Source organism: Oncorhynchus mykiss, chromosome 21, assembly GCF_057628025.1.
Source record: "Oncorhynchus mykiss isolate SJ-2025 chromosome 21, ASM5762802v1, whole genome shotgun sequence".
NCBI lineage: Eukaryota > Metazoa > Chordata > Actinopteri > Salmoniformes > Salmonidae > Oncorhynchus > Oncorhynchus mykiss.
In genome coordinates, this window is record NC_143042.1 from 41,948,902 (window position 1) to 41,969,712 (window position 20,811).

At 41.6% G+C, this 20,811-nt stretch overlaps 1 protein-coding gene and 1 long non-coding RNA gene across 16 annotated transcripts in view; one reads left to right on the forward strand and one right to left on the reverse strand.

Annotated features, from left to right (window-relative positions):
• The window catches only part of LOC149973250 (uncharacterized), a 226,416-nt gene extending 221,591 nt beyond the window's left edge, over positions 1–4,825 (reverse strand). Inside the window, exons 1-2 of the long non-coding RNA XR_016490339.1 lie at positions 4,708–4,825; positions 4,252–4,313 (exon numbers count right to left, since the gene is read on the reverse strand). This is a non-coding gene — a long non-coding RNA (uncharacterized LOC149973250). The remainder of the gene's footprint in view (positions 1–4,251; positions 4,314–4,707) is intronic.
• Positions 1–20,811, forward strand: part of LOC110500605 (receptor-type tyrosine-protein phosphatase delta) — a 612,371-nt gene that overhangs the window by 183,680 nt on the left and 407,880 nt on the right. The gene's annotated exons all lie outside the window — the stretch shown is intronic.

The following is a 20,811-nucleotide window of genomic DNA, read 5'->3' on the forward strand; positions in this document are numbered from 1 at the left end:
CTCTCTCTCACCCTCACTGTCTGTCCCTATGCTCATTTTATCACTTCTTCTCCACCCTCTATGACACTTTCATTCTCCACCCTCTGGCACTCTTTCACTCTCCACCCTCTATGGCACTCTTTCATTCGCCACCCTCTGTGGCACTCTTTCATTCGCCACCCTCTATGGCACTCTCTCTTTATAGCCCTCCCTCTCACATCAGTTGTCTTTCTGAAATCAGTAATCAGTGTGCATGGTCGCCAAAGACAACTCACCTGTGATGCTGAATATATTTACTGGGAGTCACCCAAGCCTTGATCATCACGCACGCACGCACACACGCACGCATACACACATACAGGGTTGGGGAGTAACGGATTACATGTAATCTGTTACATATAAGAGCTTACAAAAAAACAGTAACTGTAATCCATAATGTTACCAGCAAAAATATTGTAATCAGATTACAGAAACTTTTGAACACTAGAAGATTACTTCGAGGATTACTTTTAAATTCAGAAAGGATGTTTATTCGGAAAAAAATCTTTAACACTTCTCTGTTTTCTCAATGACATTCAAATCAGCATTGAAAATAAGGTGCAAGTTTAAGTTTGTTCCACCTGAGTGAGTGAGTCTGACCGCAAGTCAGAGACCACTATGATGACACACCAAATGTGTTTGATGGATCGCGGGAAAAGATCATGAATAGGCTTTTGTAGGCTACAGTCCAAGCTATGTCTTCCAATGGTACGACTGCTGTTGGCATCCAAAGATTATCCAACTTGAATAAACGCTTGGAGGTCAGGATGACAGCAGTGGTGTAGTCTAAGGCGATACGGATATTATTGATATCTACATAGCGCATTCCTGTGAATCACACTGTTGCTCTCATTTAGCTATTTGCGCCTTACAGATTGTGGTTGTTGTGGATGTCTGTTCACAAATCTAAATGTGTATTTCAACCCAGTAGTGGTTGAATTCAAGAAGTTTAAGCTGCCTATCAATCATTGTTTTTGAAACCAGTGGACAGCCAGTGAAAAATGCGCTCTTTCAACAGCTGCATACTGCGGATCCCAGCCTATGGAATAAAAGTGGGGCTTTTATTGCTCAATCTAATTCATGATGATAAAAAATAAATCCATAGGCCAAATGGACACATGCTTAAACTCAAACACCTTTGTTAGACCTAAAGGTGCAATCTGTAGTTGCTTTATCAATTTTTGGACTTATAAATTATATATATTAATGTAAAGATATCATTTAATTGTATTATCATATGTAGTAGAACGTGATGGGTTAGAAGAAGCCTACATAACCAACCCATGAAGTAAAAATATTACATCCATATATGTCCAGCAATGTAAACTTTAACATTGATTTATCCTGCAACAGATGTCATACAATTGGTAACATTAATTTGTGTCTACTTCTAATGCCTCTTAAGGGGAAAGTAATCTACAAGTAACTGAATGTAATCAGATTACGTTACTGAGTTTGGGTCATCCAAAGTTATATTACTGATTGCAATTCTGGACAGATAACTAGTAACTATGATGGATTCCATTTAGAAAGTAACCTATCCAACCCTGCACACACACACCATACTCAATGACCGATGATGGAAGAAAAGAGACTCTTCTCCCTCTCCCATTCCATCCATCCTCTCCCTTTTCCTTCCTTTCAATCCTTCATTCCATTCTCGCCTTCTTAAGCTCACCTCCTCTGAGTCATTTAGATTTCTCCTAGGTGGTTCAAATTTACTGTGAACTTACAGCTGAGGTTTTAAGCTGATGAATAGCTTTCATTGAACATGAATACATTTAGGGACTGAGATTGGTCAGCTCCTTCTCCCTGATGATCATCCTGAGTCGGCCCGAGAATGTGTTCAGCATTAAAATGCACCGAAGGAAACAAAATGCATAGTTGCGATTAAGGGAAAACGAAGGGAATTGAGACACCTAGGCTTGTCTGCTGGCTGGAAAATATGATGTTCAGCTCTGGAAAGGATGTGTTTTCAAAGAAAGAAGGGTTTAATGAACATGCAGATTTAATTGCGCTGCTCATGATGACTCAGTGGGTTGTTTGGGTTTAAAGACTGACGAGGCAATTAAGAGTCATGCAACCCATTTATAATCTAGTCTGGTTCTGTTGTTACAGGTTTCCCCTTTAATCATTCTAACAAACGTGCGCGCACACACACACACACACGCTAGTGAAATAAAAATAGCAGACGTAAACAGGGGTCACATGCTCCCTGCTCTATCCCCCTCCCCACACACACACACTGCCGTCAGAGTATCGGGGTTGTTAATCTAGCCTTCCATAAACCACCCTCTTTATTTATCCTCTTCCAAAGTAAAGCCACTGACAACAAATCTCCCAAAGTGAGGCACCATCAGCACCATTGACCTTCCCATCCCTCACCCGGCACATCGGCCGCGTTCGATCAATCTGAATGGCTCACCGGTACTAATCTTCTTGAGGCCGGCGGAAGGTAACAGTATTTCACCGTTCAATCTGGTGCAATTACCCTCAAAATGAACACGTTTTGGAAAAGCTGCAGAAGCACTGACCTTCTTGTTACAAATAAGTCGGGGGGCATAAAGAAACGTGTCCCAAGGAAGTGTACCAGATGAGTAAACAGCCATTTGTAATAAAGATGTGCTGTCCCCAGACACATACCCTGTTAACAGTGGGGGAAACTACTTAAGTAAAAATACTTTGAAGTACTACTTAAGTAGTTTTTTGGAGTGCCTTTACTTTACTATTTAGAATTTTGACAACTTTTACTTTTACTTCACTACATTCCTAATGAAAATAATGTACTTTTTACTCCTTTCATTTTCCCTAACACCCAAAAGTACTCATTACATTTTTGAATGCTTAGCAGGACAGGAAATTGGTCCAAGTCACGTACTTATCAAGAGAACATCCCTGGTCATCCCTACTGCCTCTGATCTGGTGGACTCACTAAACATAAATGTTTGTTCATAAATTATGTCTGCGTGTTGGAGTGTGCCCCTAGCTATCCGTAAATAACAAAAACAAAATGTCTGGTTTGCTTAATATAAACCATTTGAAATTATTTTTACTTTTACTTTTGATACTTAAGTATATTTAAAACCAAATACTTTTATACAGTGCCTTGCGAAAGTATTCGGCCCCCTTGAACTTTGCGACCTTTTGCCACATTTCAGGCTTCAAACATAAAGATATAAAACTGTATTTTTTTGTGAAGAATCAACAACAAGTGGGACACAATCATGAAGTGGAACAACATTTATTTTGATATTTCAAACTTTTTTAACAAATCAAAAACTGAAAAATTGGGCGTGCAAAATTATTCAGCCCCCTTAAGTTAATACTTTTGCTGCGATTACAGCTGTAAGTTGCTTGGGGTATGTCTCTATCAGTTTTGCACATCGAGAAACTGCATTTTTTTCCCATTCCTCCTTCCAAAACAGCTCGAGCTCAGTGAGGTTGGATGGAGAGCATTTGTGAACAGCAGTTTTCAGTTCTTTCCACAGATTCTCGATTGGATTCAGGTCTGGACTTTGACTTGGCCATTCTAACACCTGGATATGTTTATTTTTGAACCATTCCATTGTAGATTTTGCTTTATGTTTTGGGTCATTGTCTTGTTGGAAGACAAATCTCCGTCCCAGTCTCAGGTCTTTTGCAGACTCCATCAGGTTTTCTTCCAGAATGGTCCTGTATTTGGCTCCATCCATCTTCCCATCAATTTTAACCATCTTCCCTGTCCCTGCTGAAGAAAAGCAGGCCCAAACCATGATGCTGCCACCACCATGTTTGACAGTGGGGATGGTGTGTTCACGGTGATGAGCTGTGTTGCTTTTACGCCAAACATAACGTTTTGCATTGTTGCGAAAAAGTTTAATTTTGGTTTCATCTGACCAGAGCACCTTCTTCCACATGTTTGGTGTGTCTCCCAGGTGGCTTGTGGCAAACTTTAACCTTTCTGATCTCCCCATCCCGGATCCGGGATCGTGAATACAGACTCAAGCTCATTACCATAACGCAACGTTAACTATTCATGAAAATCGCAAATGAAATGAAATAAATATGCTAGCTCTCAAGCTTAGCCTTTTGTTAACAACACTGTCATCTCAGATTTTCAAAATATGCTTCTCAACCATTGCAAAACAAGCATTTGTGTAACAGTATTGATGGCTAACGTAGCATTTAGCATTAGCATTCAGCTGGCAACATTTACACAAAAAAACAGAAAAGCATTCAAATAAAATAATTTACCTTTGAAGAACTTCAGATGTTTTCAATGAGGAGACTCTCAGATAGCAAATGTTCAGTTTTTCCTGAAAGATTATTTGTTTAGGACAAATCGCTCTGTTTTCTGCGTCACGTTTTAGCTATGAAAAAACCCCTGTATCCAGGATTGTGTAAATCTATCAGCAAGCTCATTAGCATAACACAACGTTAACTATTCATGAAAATCGCTAATGAAATGAAATAAATATGCCATCTCTCAAGCTTAGCCTTTTGTAAACAACACTGTGATCTCAGATTTTCAAAATATGCTTCTCAACCATAGGAAAACAATCATTTGTGTAAAAGTAGCTAGCTAGCGTTAGCATTTAGCGTTAGCATTTAGCGTTAGCATTAGCGTTAGCATTAGCGTTAGCATTAGCGTTAGCACCAGCACGCAACATTTCAACAAAAACATAAAAGCCTTCAAATAAAATCCTTTACCTTTGAAGAACTTCTGATGTTTTCAATGAGGATACTCTCAGTTAGATAGCAGATGCTCAGTTTTTCCAAAAAGATTCCTTGTGTATTAGAAATAGCTCCGTTTTATACATCACATTTGGCTACCAAAAAAAATCCGAAAATTCAGTCCTCAAAACGCGAACTTTTTTCCAAATTAACTCCATAATATCGACTGAAAACATGGCAAACGTTGTTTAGAATCAATCATCAAGGTGTTTTTCACATATCTCTTCATTGATACATCGTTCTTGGACACATGGTTTCTCCCCTATATCAAATGGAAAAGTACGAGCAGCTGGCAATTGCGCACCGAATTCCACGCAGGACACCAGGCGGACACTTGGAAAATGTAGTCTCTTATGGTCAATCTTCCAATGATATGCCTACAAATACGTCACAATGCTGCTAAGACCTTGGGCGAACGACAGAAAGTGTAGGCTCATTCCTTGCGCAATCACAGCCATATAAGGAGACAATGGAAAACAGATCTTCAGAAATTCTGCTAATTCCTGGTTGATGCATCATCTTGGTTTCGCCTGTAGAATGAGTTCTGGGGCACTTACAGACAAAATCTTTGCAGATTCTGAAACTTCAGAGTGTTTTCTTTCCAAAACTGTCAAGAATATGCATAGTCGAGCATCTTTTCGTGACAAAATATCGCGCTTAAAACGGGAACGTTTTTTATCCAAAAATGAAATAGCGCCCCTAGAGATCTAACAGGTTAAACAACACTTTTTATGGATATCTTTAAGAAATGGCTTTCTTCTTGCCACTCTTCCATAAAGGCCAGATTTGTGCAATATACGACTGATTGTTGTCCTATGGACAGAGTCTCCCACCTCAGCTGTAGATCTCTGCAGTTCATCCAGAGTGATCATGGGCCTCTTGGCTGCATCTCTGATCAGTCTTCTCCTTGTATGAGCTGAAAGTTTAGAGGGACGGCCAGGTCTTGGTAGATTTGCAGTGGTCTGATACTCCTTCCATTTCAATATTATCGCTTGCACAGTGTAAAGGGGCTGAATAATTTTGCACGCCCAATTTTTCAGTTTTTGATTTGTTAAAAAAGTTTGAAATATCCAATAAATGTTGTTCCACTTCATGATTGTGTCCCACTTGTTGTTGATTCTTCACAAAAAAATACAGTTTTATATCTTTATGTTTGAAGCCTTAAATGTGGCAAAAGGTCGCAAAGTTCAAGGGGGCCGAATACTTTCGCAAGGCACTGTACTTATTACTCAAGTAATATTTTGCTGGGTGACTTTCGCTTTTACTTGAGTAATTTTCTATTAAGGAATCTTTACTTTTACTCAAGTATGACAATTAGGTACTTTTTCCACCACTGGCTGTTAAGCACAGCTCTGTTTCAATCAGAGTTTGAGAGAAGGAGGAGCGACCCAAGGGAACTGGATGCACCTGAGAGTACCATGAACGCCAATGGAAGGACAGGCCTATCAATAAAGAGGATGGTGTTGAGTGAAAGGCTGTATCAGAGTAAATGAACACTACTGACAAACAGTAACCATACAACAACTCAATAAAGAGGTACTATGCTATATAGATCACAATAGCGTGTAATGTTTGGTCAAGAGACTGAAATAATGGCAGACCAATATTTTGAAAGAACTTCCTAAGCCTGACTGCTGAACCATACTTTTGAGCCACTAAGAGCCAATATCATCTTAGCAAGAAGTACATGTTTAAAGCATCATGTAGAAAATGCCTTCTGGGAAGATTAGCACAGCAGTTACAACCACATCTCGAGATGGGATCACATCACGCTGAAATTGAATAATGAAACGCAGTGTAATTGCTTTGATATTTAGCTGTGGTAATTAGTGTAGATATAATTTTTACCCCACACCCTACATGCTATACTACAGATAGTGGTGAGTTCGACCTAGGCTATGTCTTTGCCATAAGGCAGAGTGAAGCAGCAGTGGGTAATGGATCTTTGAAGATGGAAGCCAGTGGAGCATGGTCAGACCTCGTCATCACTTTCCTTTTAACTATTTTGGGGGATATTTTGGGGAGGCTTCCCTTAGATATCCTTGGAGTCTTAGGTTCATATCCTCAAAAAAATAAAAAAAAATAAAATGGCAACAATAGAAATCAATTAGCAAAATGAGGGAATGAAAAACATTTTTTGTGTCTTCCTTTTTGGCAAGCTGAGCTAAAAATGATTTGAATTGTTGACAAAGCTTTTCAAATGTGTAGAAAGCACCCTCTGAGATCTTAAATGGGCTTTTATGCTTATTTCCATCTGACAATTTCCCTTTGGTCAATATGGAGTAAATCAGGCAAACTCCCAAATCAGAGAATGATCTTCATGACTGGGCAGGTTTTTGGGGCTAAGTCTTTAGAGGGGGACGGCTGCCTGCCTGCCATTCAAATACACTGAAGTGGTCTGCTCCAGCAAGGCTAGAGGGAAAGCGACAGCCACTTAGCCGGTCCCCCAGCTACCAGTCGCATTCCTTAGCCCTTATCTAAAGTGACAAGAGGAATCCTCCAGCTCGCTCCTCTCCCCTCCGCCCACAGCTCAGTCCTGCATTATTTCTCTATGAACCAGCAGCACTAACTCATGTCCCCCCCCTTAACCCCCTTATAAATATGCTAACGGAGATGATGGCATTGCTAGAAATTCAGGTGTGTGAGTCGTGCACTCGTTGGGATGTTCTTTTTAAAATGTATTTTTACAATTTTGATCATATTTGCAATAGATGCCCTTGGACAAGCTCAGATATGAGTGTTGATCAGAATATTACAGTTTTGAAGTGTCTTAAGGGGTCTCTCACACTGTAGCAGGTCCACACATCACCTAAGTGATACCAGTAGAGTAGATGCACTTTAGAAGAGATGCGGTGACAAAATGTCGACAAATTAATACAATCGGATACCGTAATGATTTATTGGGGCGGCAGGTAGCCTAGTGGTTAGAGCGTTGGGTCAGCGTTGGGTCAGTAACCCGAAAGGTTGCTGGAGCAAATCCCAGCGCTGACAAGGTAAACATCTGTGGTTCTGCCCCTGAGCAAGGCAGTTGACCCACTGTTCCCCGGGCGCCGAAGACGTGGATGTCAATTAAGGCAGTCCCTTGCTCCTCTCTGATTCAGAGGGGTTGGGTTAAATGTAAAAGACATTTCAGTTGAAGGCATTCAGTTGTACAACTGACTAGGTATCCCCCTTTCCCTACCACAGCTAACGTACTGTTTGTATTGAAGTGCTGTGCCATATCACAGATGCTTCCCATACATCTAATATAATCCCAAAGATGCATACTGTATTTACAGTATATTACTTGGAGAGCACCCTTACTTGCTGATTTATCACACGAAACACAATGGGGCGGTTTCTCGTACACAGAATAAGCCTAGTCCTGGACTAAAATGCCGCCAGCTCATTGGAGAATCTGTCCAGGAAACCGCTCCAAAATGTCCACCTCTCATACATCCTGTACATCCTGGCGGCGACCCCACTCTCCGAGAGTGTCACAGGGGGAGTTGGGATATGCAAAAACACATTTCCAATTCCCACGTGTATTAATACACACTTGTACACCCACAAAATTATTATTATTATTATAAAGATTTCTCGGTAAACTGTTAGCAATACGCTGTATCTCGAATAATCATATAAATCATGAAATCAATTACACACAACACAACACATTGCACAAACACAAACATGAGGACAAAAGTAACTTGCATACATTGCTTTGACTTCACACAGTATGTACAGTGGGAATATATCAAGGGTGTTCATGTGCAGACAGTTCGTTTCTACTTGGTGAGAGAAACCGCTACCATTATTTTTAGAACTACGTTTGTTTCTCATTGCTAAGCGCAAACCAGCCTCATTTCTCTCCGCTCAATTTAAGCATGTATTAATTGGGGTGAGACCCTCGGGATTAGAGTCAGTTGGGTAGTATTCATTAGTTAAGGCTTAGCCTGCGAATGCAAAATAAGAAATGATTGAAACAAATTTTGCTCTAAACAACAAAGAGCAGGCTTCTCCCCTGCGAGCGGCCGATTGTTTGTGTGATCGCCTCGCTCTCTACCGAAATAAAAGGAAGAGCTCCTTCTAATGAACACGGGAAGCTATCCTTACTGCAAAATCAATAGTGACTCGCTCCTTTAAAGCTCTAAACTTCGCGCCTTTGATGCTCTCGAATACATTACCGCTGCAAACTGGGGCACCAGCACTACCCAGCAATAAGCACACAACTCCACACCGCAGGCTCACTCCTTATCATCCCTCGCTTTTTCCTCCCCCCGCCCCACACTCCCCCCATCCACCACCTACTACTACTACAGTTAGAGCGTTCTGCCTGGCGTGTCCTAGATGCTTTATTACCCAGATTAGGATTCACGCTCTGGGAATTCATCACGTTACACTTTTAGTCCAGACCCCAATAAAGCTGGAAAGAGTGCACATGGCAGGGGCCATCGAGTAAAAAGCTTGTGAAGGTGCAGAAAGGTCAGCAGAGCTCATAAGGCCCATCCCAAAAGGCAGCCCATTCCCTGTATAGTGCGCAAACAAGCAAATCAATTGTAAAAGCTTTAACAAGAGCCAGGTATTTTGTTTAATTTGAAAGCAGTATAACATGTTGTATTTCAGTCATCCCACCCCACCTTACCTTTGACCTCCTGACAGCAAATTCAAAAAGTAGTGCACTATAGAGGGAATAGGATGCCATATGGATCACAGGCACTCTCTCTCTCTGTCTCTTTCACAGGCACACGAGGGCATGCACACACACCCTCACAGGCACACACACACAGACATCCAATTTTAAGTGTATAAGTTATACTTTGGGTTTGATACATGTGTTAAATAAATACAAAGACACTGAATGCAGTATGTTATGCTGTATTACCCCTCTAACCCTATACATTCATTTAATATCTGCTACTGTGGATCTATCCCTTTGTGTGTGTGTGTGTGTGTGTGTGTGTGTGTGTGTGTGTGTGTGTGTGTGTGTGTGTGTGTGTGTACAATAGTGATGAAAGCATTTTACATTAAAATGTTAAATAGCTTGTCAGGAGGTGCTATTGTGGTTTTTTGCTTCTGTATTACATATTGGGTTCTAGTGTGGTTTTGATTGTCAGGTGCACAGTAGATTTAGTTCCGTTTGGGTATTAACACTTTGTGTACAAGCTCTCACAAATATAATATATTTACATTATTCCTGAACCACAATGGATGGCATTATTGTTTATTTGTATTTTTTTTATTTTTGAAATGACTAATAGACAAACTACATTTTACTGCTGTAACAGTTTGGAAGGGAGTTTACAGTTCAGGCATCCATCTTAAACACGACTCTCCTGAGTGTCTGTAAGTGGTTATGAATATGTCATCCCCACATGGCGTGATGCGGCCACATTGGTGTTATGTCATCGTCACTACCCACGGTACCATTCTGGACTGGCGACGGGTTTGTTAAGTGATGGATTTTTCTACCCTCTGTGCAGATTTGAATGACAAAATGCCAAGATATTAGATTTGAAGCAAAGAGGATGGATTTTGATCTCAATGTACCCATTAACTAATTGGGAGGCATTGTACGCATGTACAAAAAAGAAATGAGGGGAGTGCTAGCCTCTTGATGTAGCCACTTGGCGAGAAACAGACTCAAAATGAGACAGACTGACCCTGTGAAGAGACTATTCCCATGTGACTATTCACACAGCTTTTTATTGGCAGCTTTAAGTGTAAGTTGGCCATTTATGACTTAAAAAGGTACTTTACAGTGGTTTTGTCTTGCCAAAGAAAACTAAATGTATAGCTATGAAAAAGAGTCCCTTTAATATCTGACTGTCTGTCATCTAGTTATGACAATTAAATACATTGACGTTGATTTGGATTTTAAGGAGAGTTTTGCCTTTCAATGTGTGGGCTTTGTTTGGGAAGTATCTGATTGAACTTTTTCTGTACACAATTTATGTTATGAATATTTGACGTTCAACTCCAGTTAAGCAGCTTGAAGTTTTACTCCAATTATTATTAATCTTAAATGTCTATAAATTCAGACATTTTAGTCTTGATGTTGGAAATGGTCATTTTTTTTTAGAATCATTTGATTTCCAAAACGGTCAGTCTGCCATTTTTTTTGTTATGACAGCCCTTGTCATTTTGCTTAATGACAGTGACACTGTAAATCGGCAATCACAATGCATCGGCAATCACAATGCATCGGCAATCACAATGCATCGGCAATCACAATGCATCGGCAATCACAGCACAAATCATGTTTGTCATTCTAACAAATGAGGGAAGACTAAACCGTGTAATTGGACAGAGAGAAACAGGGAGAAAATACACACTGGGATCCAAAATGATTCACACCTTTGATAAAGATGAGCAGTAATGGCTGTATAAAAGAAATAATTCAAATACTAAGCTATGCTCTATATTATTTTTTACTAATACAATAGCTCAGAGAAAGAGATTCTGTTTAACAAGTAATAAAAACATATCTCGAAAAGGTAAGGGTCAAAATGATTGACACCCCTAAAGATTATTTTTAAATACAGTTTAATATTTGGTCCCATATTCCTAGTACGCAATGACTACATCAAGCTTATTTTGCAGCTCATTTTGGTTGTTTCAGATTATTTTGTGTCCAATAGAAATGAATGAGAAATAATGTATTGTGTCACTTTTATTATAATAAAGAATAGAATATGTTCGTAAACAGGTCTACATTAATGTGGATGCTACCATGATTACGGATAATTCTGAATGAATCATGAATATGAAGTAAGTTGGGAAATACACACACATTATTATTATTTAGGAGATGGTCTATACATCTGGAATAGTCAGTGATGAAGAGGTGAATACCCTTAATTAATGCAAATGCTTCCATTTGGAATCAACCATCTTATTGTCATTCACTTAAATCCAAATGGACAATTAATAACTGACATTGGCTGTCCGTACTGGTAGCTTACTACCCATGTACAGAAAAATCTTATCATCATGATGGTGTAATGTCAGTTCTCAACAGCTGACATCATCTGTCTGTGATGAGAGTGAACATAGGAAGATGGATGGGGGGGGGGGGGTTAAAAGAAAGTGTTACTACTTAAAATAACACTGAAAGATATTCCCTCATCCCTAGAATTGTCTCTGGTGCCTCCCAATGGCTCTTGTGATAACACAAACATTGGGATGCCTCAGCATGTTCTTCTCTGCTCTTTGAATGGTAGCTGCTCTTTCCCTTTGGCTCTGGGAATTGGGCTTCCGTCTAAAAAGGCTATTTGATTTTGATATTTTTGTTATGCTAGGGGAGGACGTTCCCCCCTAAGGAAAGGAGGCTTCCTTTGAAACACTCTGTTTTGAATCAACTTTCCCCCGATTAAAGAGGCTGTACGAAGGTTTAGTGGGTATTGTTTACCTCAGAGTTTTGCTTGAGTGTTTCTCATATATTGTACACACATGGTATAATATTTTTTTTTTTTTTACCAAACACGGTAACACTTTATTTGGATAGTCCATCTGTAGATGCTCTACAGAATATCAGTAACATTTCAACTAACTATTTACTAACCCTAGCCCATAACCATTATCCTAACCCTAAACTAACTCCTTAGCTTCTTCCTTACTCTAACCTTAACCCTTATCCTAACCCTTATTCTAATCCTTACCCTAACCGTAACCAAGTAAAGTGTGACCAAACAATATCATTTTTAATTTCTGGGCAATATTTCAGTCCATTTAGGGGACCCCTTTTTGTCCCGAAGGCAAAAGTTTTGAATAACCTCTTTAACTCTTTTTCATCTATTGTTCTTAGATAACCATAGAAAAATGTTAGGTAAATTCAATACTTTGCCCATGTTAAAATATAGAAATCTACATACACTGTTATTATCTGCTAGATTGCAGTTTGAATGCAAGCTAGAGAGCCACGTGTGTTCAGCTCAAGCCCCACATCCATTTGGTAACACGTTTCTAATGCTGTAAATACATCATGGAGCAACCGCCAGTGCATTCTAGTTTTGCCACGGGCACGTTGTGGTAAATGTTGTACAGTAAATGATGTTGGCCGACATACGGAATGCAGGATTAGCTCCAGTACCTGGACAAATGCTTCTAGTATTCATCCCATTCAGAAAAAACACGGCTGACCTAAGAAAAAAGTGTCATTTTTAAAAAATCATGATGGAAATGGAACAACTGAGGTCAAGATGACAAATGGAGCCACACCAAAATAAGGAACGACGGCGGGCTTCGCTAAAGGAACGCGACGAGGAGACTGCGCCAACGAGCAACTATTTATTCTCTGAGAAGCTAATCAGAGAGTGGGAGAAGTAATTCCGATCGGAGCATTGTCATTCCGGGCTAATCCCTCATCACGGTATTTCATCAGGTTTTGGCATTTGGCTATCGCGTTAATTAAGCACTGGTGCTCCCCTCCACTCGACTGGACCCGGCATTAGTAATCGCACAAAGTTGATCATGAGAAATCGGCACCGCTTTCAAATATCATCTCACTTTCATATTTTCATTCCCCTTCTGTCTGTCTGTCTGTCTGTCTGTCTGTCTGTCTGTCTGTCTGTCTGTCTGTCTGTCTGTCTGTCTGCCTGCCTGCCTGTCTGTCCCTCTTTCCCTCGTATCTTCCTCCCGCTTCCATCACTCCACAGCCAACGCCCTTCTCTTTTGTGTGTGTGTGTGTATATATATATATATATATATATATATATATATATATATATATATATATATATATATATATATATATTTTGTCCATCATGGTGATGCGGAGAGGTAGTACCTTCCACTCCATCACAGGTCCCAGATCAGATCCCATGAAGCGCACCGCTTTTGACCTTACCTGCCTATGGCTCTGTGTAATTGGGCATCGGAGCAGAGGCAGCCTGTCTCACCCTCCCTTCTCCTAATCACAAGAGCAGGAGTGTGTCGCTCAGTACGTTATCCTCCCTCTCTCCCTCCCTCCCTTCTCCTAATCACAAGAACAGGAGTGTGTCGCTCAGTACGTTATCCTCCCTCTCTCCCTCCCTCCCTTCTCCTAGTCACAAGATTAGAGAGAGAGAGAGAGAGAGCGAGAGAGAGAGCAAGAGAGAGAATGATGACTAGGTAGAAGAAGACAATGGGGCACATTCATTTCTATGAAATGTTTTACATTGCCGATCCCCTTCTCCTGTCCCATAATGCACCTGGTTTTGAACATGACAACACACTGTGTTAGGGTCTCGGAATTGGACTTGGTCGTTCCATTCTCCTATACCATGAATGGCAGTGCCTAAATATCTAGTTAGAGATTTGAGGCATTGTAAATCACTTGTGTTATGTTGTTAGTTTCCTGTTAATTTGACCTTTTCAAAATCATCTGCTCAGGAATCATTCATCTGGAATGAAGATGCTGTACAGTGCTGAAAACTATTGTTAAAGTGGTTGTGGAATTAACATTCTTTCTGTGCAAAATTCCTATGATCTTGATATCATAAAATAGGCTTATGTATAACAACCATGAGTGTATAGAATATCACTCATTTAAAAAGAAAGACACTGATTGTGTGTGAATGATGCATGATGGGTATTGTACACAGTCTATCTTATTCATGTATACATCTTCACAGCTTTTTGTTTTCTTTTATGAAGATTCAATGTTGAATAGAAAGACCATGCGAAGACTGATAAACACACACAGCATGTGAAATATTCAAGCCTTGTCCTATTTACACAGACTGTGCTGCATCCAGAGCCACAGTTCCATGTTTTTTGTGTGATATACCGGGAGGCGGCGCTGGCTCGTGAGACCCGATTGGCGCATACATTACGAGTCAAATAGAATTTTTGGAAGCAGAGTAAACATACTAAGTTTGCCATCTTTAAAATGCGTCGAGAAACACAGTCAATTGACAAGGGCCAGACAAAAATAGACCAAAAGTGTTACCGCCTCTCTTAGCACTGTGTGTGTTTTGGCATTCGCCGTCTCTTGCCTGTCTGTTGATGCCGTCTCAAGTCCGACAAGGAGAATGCGGAAATCGTTTGAAGTTTGTTCCCCGGAACCTTCTATCACCCGCCCGAGGATATTTGTCAAGTTGTTCCACCTTTCTGAGTCGCGTCTAATGGGGAAAAGATAACACATTTATGTCTATTTGGTGTTGATGTGTTGACGTATGTATACCAGGGTTGTGTGAAGCAGACTGGTAAAGGTAGCAAATTTGTCTGGCCTTGTTTTTTTGGCACTGGTTGGCGCAAAAGTGGGCCAAGCACTTGATTCGAGTCCAAGTCATGACAAGGAACACTTCATCAGTCTTTCCCTCCGACTGGTCTGTCTCTCTTTCTCTCTTTTTTTGTATCTCCCCCTCTCTCTTTCCCTCCCTCACTTTCTCTCGCTCTTCCTCTTGGGCTCTTTTCCTCCCTCCCTCTCACTTTGTCTCCCCCTCTCACTTTCTCCCTCACATTCTCATGCTCTCTTCCTCTCTTCCTCTTAATTTGACACTTGATCTCTCTCCTCCTCTCTCTCACACTCCCTTTCTTACTAACTCAACATTAAGCAGGTTTCTAAGCTCGAGCTCAAGCTTGGTCCCTTTCAGACAATTTTTGTGATCTCAGTGCGGTTTGCTTATTTATTTGTGCAGTGTGAACACTCCAAAGGAACTCAGACCCCTCAAAGAGCACCTGAACCAAACCGAGACCATCTCGAGAGGTGGTCTGAGTTCGGTTTGCTTCAATTCCACAGTCCAGTTCCCTTTTTAAGGACAATGTGAACACAACATTCCCCAGGTTCATTTGTTTATTATTATTCCCGCACCACACACTGGACTAATGCAACACCGTTTCGCCTGCCATAAACCCTCACGTTGGTGCCACAAAATAAAAAGAAATGTGTGCTGTTTTTGGATATTGATTAGTGATTGTCAAGGACGCACAGAAATCCCAAAATGTGTGGAGTTTTTAGTTCAGATAATTTGTTTGCAATATGTGATCTATAGGCTAAGAGCTTCATAAGCTGTTTATTGATTGTGTGGTTTGAATAGTGTGAGAAGACAATATATTTAGTGAGAATCACAACATAGGGTAGACAATCTTTTCTAGCTCTTAAAGGGGCAGTAGCCACTCGGCACAGTGGTCTAAGGCACTGCATCTCAGTGTTTGAGGCGTCACTACAGACACCCTGGTTCAATTCCAGGCTGTTTCACAACCGGCTGTGATTGGGCAGTGTTGTCTGGGTTTGGCCGGTGTAGGCAGTCATTGTAAATAAGAATTTGTTCTTAACTGAAATGCCTAATTAAATAAAGGTTAAATTATATACTGTATATTTTTTTTAAATTACAAATATTTGGCAGTCATTCTATTGCTGTTTATTCTGTTAATAGTATCTTGTGATCACAAGATCACAAGATCGGACAGCTAGATATACCTACTTACATTTTGGAAGCTAATAAGATTCTGATTGAATGGCTTGTAAAAACCCAGAGTGCATGTTGGAAAAAATATCTTGGTTCCTTTCTTTACAATTTTTTTTTTACCCCCCTTTTTCATGGTATCCAAATGTTAGTAGTTACTATCTTGTCTCATCGCTACAACTCGGGGCTCGGGAGAGATGAAGGTCGAAAGCCATGCTTCCTCCGAACAAAACCCAACCAAGCCGCACTGCTTCTTAACACAGCGCGCATCCAACCTGGAAGCCAGCCGCACAAATGTGTCAGAGGAAACACTGTGCACTTGGCAGCCTGGTTAGCATGCACTGCACCCGGCCCACCACAGGAGTCACTAGTGCACAATGAGACAAGGATATTCCTACCGGCCAAACCCTCCCTAACCCAGACGTATTAGGCATATTATGCATCACCCCATGGACCTCCCGGTCGCAGCCGGCTGTGACAGAGCCTGGGCGCAAACCCAGAGTCTCTGGTGGCACAGCTAGCACTGCAATGCAGTGCCTTAGACCACTGCGCCAACATAGCAATGTGAATACAAAGAGAACCGGGTTCTTTAGCTTCTTTTTTTTACCCTGGAGTTCACTTTAAAGAGGACTGAGATTCTTTTAAAGGGACTATACCCTAAACCTCTTATTTCATTGGTTAATTAAACCCACTCTCTCACATGATTAAGACAAGGCTACTGAGACTCATCAAGCCCCAGGACAGGGAGTGAGTGATAATATGAAAGAGAGAGAGCGATGGAGAAAGAGAGAGAAAGAGGGTAATAAATAGAGAGAGAGAGTGTGAGAGAGAGAGGGTGAGAGAAAAGGAGTGGGAGAGGGAGAGAGAAGAAGGGAGAGAACTTCGGAAAGGGATTCAGCTATGTTGTTACCCATCCTTTTTTGCAAGAGGGTTCTCGTCAGAGTATTTTTAAGTGGTCTCGTCTCCATTGTTCTCCTTGTTTTTGCCTAATTCTGTTAGATAACTCTCTCTCCATCTCCCTCGCTCTCTCCCTCCTCCGCTCCCCCTGCCCACTCAGCAAACGGCTAGTCTTCTGCTCTTTATTTCTAAAAGAGTGGTGTGAACAACACACACACTCTCACACACACACACACACACAGCTAAGATCTGTCCTTTCCTTAGGTGTGGGAGAAATGTGCTGCTTGGAACAGGCTAATTTGTTATTGAGAGGGATGAGCGTGGCCGGGAGCCAAGACAATGGGGTAGTGAATAGTGAGGCTGCCAGGTTACACCCTCTTGTAAGATGCATCGAGAGAGAGAAAGGCATCATCTTGTTTTTGCACACAGGTACTCATACAGTAAACACGCGTGCGCACACACATCAGTATAGGAAATACTCATATGGAACATCTATTTGCACACATACAAACGTACATCACGCATGCATATACACACTCAATTATTTACACAGAAGCACCAGTGTGTCTGTTCACACTGCTATGCTTTATCTTGGCCTGGTCGCAGTTGTAAATGAGAACTTGTTTTCAACTAGCCTACCTGGTTAAATAAAGGTAAAAAACAGTTTGACTGACTGTCACTTATGTGCAACTGTTATGTGTCTAACATGACATATGCACACACTAAAAAATGTCACATGATTAACACCTAAAGATTTACAAACACATTATGAAATCATTCAACCATGGACATAATAACATTTGTCCATTACATTGTAGATACCAGTCACTCTTTACTCTTGTCTTTCAATCTACTCCCAAAGTTTTCAGCTGAAAAGTGCCTCCGTCTCTGTACAGATGAGATGTTTGTCTTTCACTTTCATGCCGAGTGTGAGGTGATGCAACTCATCAGCCCTTCCCTGTAACAGCTAAGAGCAGGAGTGCTCCTCAACAGCACCGTATCATAACCCAGAATCTCCCACTACTGGATCTGAAAACCCATTATCCAACTCCCACATGTCTGAGCCCCTTTGATTTACATGAGGACAAATCCAAATGAGAGCGAGTGAGTCTTGAGCGCTCGGTTACAGGTATACAGTCCCTTTTTTCAGAGGAGACTAGAGAGAGGAGGATAGTTATCGCAGGTGAGGTGAGGCAGTCACGTTCCAGTGCCTTCCCAGGCCCCAAAGTGGGTCACAGGAGTGCAAGGTGACATTCTTGGAACAACAGCACAGACTAGTGGAGGTGTTGAGCTACTACATGTAAACAACTGTGTGTGTGTGTGTGTGTGTGTGTGTGTGTGTGTGTGTGTGTGTGTGTGTGTGTGTGTGTGTGTGTGTGTGTGTGTGTGTGTGTGTGTGTGTGTGTGTGTGTGTGTGTGTGTGTGTGTGTGTGTGTGTGTGTGTGTGCGTGCGCGTGCGTGTGTGTGTACATTTGCATGTGCACATTAATTATCCTGCTCGGAATTTGCATGACCCAAAAACGCCCTACCTATCCAAGTTCCTCATAAATCAAACACAGTCCTATACCCAGCCGGTTCGGTTCCTTTGTCAAGCGAAGGTAATAAATTGATCCCCAGACGGCTAATAAGCAGTGGCATGGGGCAGCGACTTCCCAGGATTTATGCTGCTTCAAGTAGCTTTATATAGATTTTTCAAAACAAATCTATTTACTTTTTTCAGGGTACTCCCAGAGCTCAAGAGATTTGAAAGGGGGTAGACTTTGGGTTTGATGACTCAGAGGGGTAATGCATTAGGACAATAGGGGGATGGAAGAGGAAAGCCGATGAGGAAGGAAAGAATAATAACTGAATTATGACAGTGTTTGATTGAATCACGTGTTTTCAATATCACTCAATCTCAATCTATGGATTGAATCACATTCTTGGGCAGATTTCCAATTCTATCACACTGCAAAATTATTTACTTCCTTGTCTCCTTCCTTCCTTCCTTCCTTGATTCCTTCATGATCACTGATCTAAAAATAGCATATGCGTGTAAACAATATCCCAGACCCCCTATGCAGTCACTTTACCTGTCAGTGGTCGTGAAGGAAAGGAGACAGCGGAGAGGCAGCTTTCTGAACAGCTTTGCATCTCACGTGCCAGAGCGAAGCCTTTTAGAGGAAACTGAAACAGTCTTCTTTATGACATAGGTGATATTATGACAGGAAATTGTCTTTTAAAGAATATGATCCACGATATCATCTTCTGCAAAGTTGACTGGAAAAGAAAGAGGGAGTGAAGAGAGAGAGAGAGAGCAAGAGCGAGAGATGGAAGAGAAAGTGAGAACGGAATGGGATGTTGAGTTTCGGAATGGGATGTTGAGAGCCCCGATGCCAGACAGCCGTGCCCTTCTGTCCTTTATCTAATACCTCTGCTTTGGCCTTAATGTGTTTTCCCTCTCTCCATCCTCCCTTCTCTCTCTCTCTCTCTCTCTGTCTCTCTCTCTGTGTGTGTGTGCTGAAAGCAGGTGTGCCAATGTGACATTTGAATGATTGAGATCACGTTGGCTGAGTGGATTATGATCCCCTTTTGGGAGTGTGGTCTTAAGCCCTGATGGAGAACTCGTGCTGATGGAAATTTTATGGACGGAAGGGGGAGGTGGGAAAGTGATGGTATCAAAGCTCCCACCACCCCTTCCTCCTTTTATCTGGTCGGTAACACAACCCTCAGAGGTGGGATGCCCCATCGGCGCTAGTTAATCCCTACGTTCTGGGAATGGGGGGGAGGGGGGAGGGGAGGGGGGGGGGGGGGGCGAGAGAGAGAGAGAGAGAGAGAGAGAGATGGAGAAAGGCACAGGGGTAGATCGAGGTAGAGGTGCTCGGCTGGAGCATGCCGCTATATCGGGAGGGGGCTAAGGGAAGCAAGCTGCCAACAGAGCAGCGAGCTGCCTTTTTAAACGTCAGATGAGATCAAATCAAAGAGCTAGCCTTTTGTACCGTGCTGTTATCTCCTTACCTTGGAGATAAAGCTATATACATCAGCAGGCCTTGAGCAGCACATTGTCCAATTCACACAAGTATGCCTAGGGATGCAGGTTGTCAAATACTTACCGGAGGACATTTTAATTCAAAGGAATTAAGCCTAACATCTGGTGTGTGTGTGTGTGTGTGTGTTTGTGTGTGTGTGTGTGTGTGTGTGTGTGTGTGTGTGTGTCCGTGTGTGTGTGTGTCCGTGTGTGTGTGTGTGTCTGTTGTGACCAGGTGTACAAAATACACTCCCTTCATTTAGAGGAAGTTGTGAAGGCATTGTCCCCACAGTACTACAGCTCTATTATCAGTTTGCCTACTGAACAGAAGCCAATGCCATCCGTATTGTCTGTTCAATTCAGATCATTGTGTGTCCAGTCACAATTGTGTGCAGTGCAATCTTTGAATGCTAGAGTTCTCATTTGACGGGTGGGCACATACAGGTGTGATTCAACCATATTAATCAGGATCTCTAAGATATTTAAGCTGCACATCACTCTACTTTCCACCCAAGTCCTTGTATTTCCCAGTTCTCTTTTCTCATGAATGACGTTGAGCATCAACAGCGGAACTAACCTCATTGATGTCCATTGATCTGACGTGTGATTCACAGAATCCCACTAGATTTAAATGTTTATGACGTAGTCGTGCGCCACAGAGCCAGCTGTCGGGGGTGAAAACCGGGGGAGAGAAACCAACTCCTTCCTTTCCTCTGCTTGCTTTCATAGACTTGTTTGAGCAGAGCGCTGACAAGCAAGCCTAAGTTTCTGACAGAATGGTGTCAGCTAAAACTGTGATGTTTCCGC